The 2,431-nt window shown below is 41.5% G+C and overlaps 1 pseudogene; it reads left to right on the top strand.

Annotated features, from left to right (window-relative positions):
* The first annotated feature begins 1,229 nt into the window (after positions 1-1,229).
* LOC102816292 lies at positions 1,230-1,616 on the top strand (annotated as a pseudogene).
* The last annotated feature ends 815 nt before the right edge of the window (positions 1,617-2,431 follow it).

Raw genomic sequence — 2,431 nt, 5'->3', positions numbered from 1 at the left:
CTAACTTAGATAACCACCAGTTGTGTCTCAAGTTGTCATACTGAGATGGCTTACCTGTTTCTGTGATACTGAAAGCTATGCCACCAGTATTTTAAATACCAACAGGGTCACCCAAGGTGGACAGGTTTCAGCTGAGCTTTCAGACTCGGAAGAAGGAGAGACAGACTACTTTTGAATGTTTAATCACTGAGAACCTTGTAAATAGCAGTGGAACACTATCAGATAGCACCAGAACATTGAATATTAAAACATTATTCATAGCGCCAGAATATCGTCAGATATAATTCTGGAAGATGAGGCCCTCAGGTTGGAAGACACTCAAAATACGGCTGGGGAGGAGCTCCCTTCTAGAAGTAAAGTTGATTGTGATGACACAAATGGAGTAAAGCTTTCAGGACCTTTGTTTGCTGATGGGGCACAACTCAAAATGAGGAGAAACAGCTGTAAACATCCATTAATAATCAGAACACTGAATGTATGAAATATGAATATAGGAAACTTGGAAAATATCAAAAATGAAATGGAACACATCAAGATCGATATCCTAGGTATTTAATGAGCTGACATGGACTGGTATTGACCATTTGAATCTGACAGTCATATGGTTTACTATGCTGGGAATGGCAAATTAAAGGGGGATGACACTGAATTCATCACCAAAAAGAACATTTCAAGATCTGTTGTTTGTCATAGGATAATATCCATAGCCTACAAGAAGGTGTACAAAGAGTCCTGGTGTGGCGCTGTGGGTTAATGTGTTGGACTGCACAGTCAGTTTGAACTGCAAGGTTGGCTGTTCAAGCTCACCAGCTGCTCCTTAGAAATGCTATATAGAGTCACAATGAATCAGAACCAGCTTGATAGCACTTAACAGCAACAACAACAAAAATGAAGCCAGTTAATACCACTATTGTTCAAATTTACGTATCAACCAGTAAAGCCAGAGATGATAAAATTGAAGAATCCTACCCGCTTCTTCAGTCTGAAATTGATCAAGCATGAAATCAAGATGTATTAATAATTACTGGTGATTAGAATGCAAAGGTTGGAAACAAAGAGGATCAGTAGCTGGAAAATATAGCCTTGGTGATAGAAATAATGCTCGAGATCCAGGTAGAATTTTGTAAGACCAATGACTTCTTCATTGCAAATACCTTTTTTAAACAACGTAAAAGATGACTGTACACGCTATTTCTCTTCAGCAAGGCGGCCAAGAGACAGACATAGAGATGGAGATCTTTGTGAAGACCCTGATGGGCAAGACCATCACTCTTGAGGTGGAGCCCAGTGATACCATCGAGAGTGTCAAAGCCAAAATCCAAGACAAGGAGGGTATCCCCCCGACCAGCAGCGTCTGATATTTGCGTGTAAACAGCTGGAGGGTGGCCTCACTCTCTCAGATTACAACATCCAGAAAGAGTCCACCCTGCACCTACCTGGTGCTGCGTCTGCACGTTGGCATCATCAAGCCTTCCCTGCACCAGCTAGCGCACAAGTATAACTGTGACAAGATGATCTGCTGCAAGTGCTACTCTTGCCTCCACCCTTGTGCTGTGAACTGCAGCAACAAGTGCAGCCACACCAACAACCTGCACACCAAAAAGAAGGTCAAATAAGGACCCCTTCCTGCTGGCTCCCCTGCCTCCCTCTAGTGGGGTTCTTCTGAGCCCAAGCTCCTGGGCCCTCAATAAAGTTTCGCTTTCATTGAACTGGGACAAAAAAATATATAACTATACACATGGACCTCACCAGATGGAATACACAGAAATCAAATTGAGTACATCTGTGGGAAGAGGTTCTGGAAAAGCTCTATAGCATCAGCCAAAACCAAGCCAGAGACACACCATGCAACAGACCATCAATTGCTCATATGCAAGTGTAGGCTGAAGTTGAAGAAAATGAAACCAAGTCCATGAGAGCCGAAATATGACTTTGAACATATCACATCTGAATTTACAGATCATCTCAAGAACAGATTTGATGACCAAAGATCAGAAGAGTTGTGGGATGACATTAAGAACATCATACAGGAAGAAAGCAAAAGCTTATTAAGAAGACAAGAAAGAAAGAAAAGAAGAAAATGAATGTCAGAAGAGACTCTGAAACTTGCTCTCTAGTGTATGGATGCTATAGCAAATGAAAGAAATGAGGAGATAATAGGTAAACAGGAAATTTTAAAGGGTAGCTTGAGAAGACAAACTTAAGAATTATAACGAAATGTGCAAACACCTGGAGTTAGAAAACAAAAAGGCAAGAACACACTTAGCATTTCTCAAGGTGAAAAAACTGAAGAAAAAATTCAAGCCTTGAATTCCAATACTGAAGGATTCTATGGGCTCTGGTAGCGTAGTGGTTACGAATCGGGCTGCAAACCTTAAGGTCAGCGGTTCGAAACTACCAGCTGCTCCGCGGGAGAAAGATCAGGCTTTCT

This window comes from Chrysochloris asiatica, unplaced genomic scaffold (assembly GCF_000296735.1).
Source record: "Chrysochloris asiatica unplaced genomic scaffold, ChrAsi1.0 scaffold00020, whole genome shotgun sequence".
Lineage (NCBI taxonomy): Eukaryota > Metazoa > Chordata > Mammalia > Afrosoricida > Chrysochloridae > Chrysochloris > Chrysochloris asiatica.
This window is presented reverse-complemented; position numbering and strand designations above follow the sequence as displayed.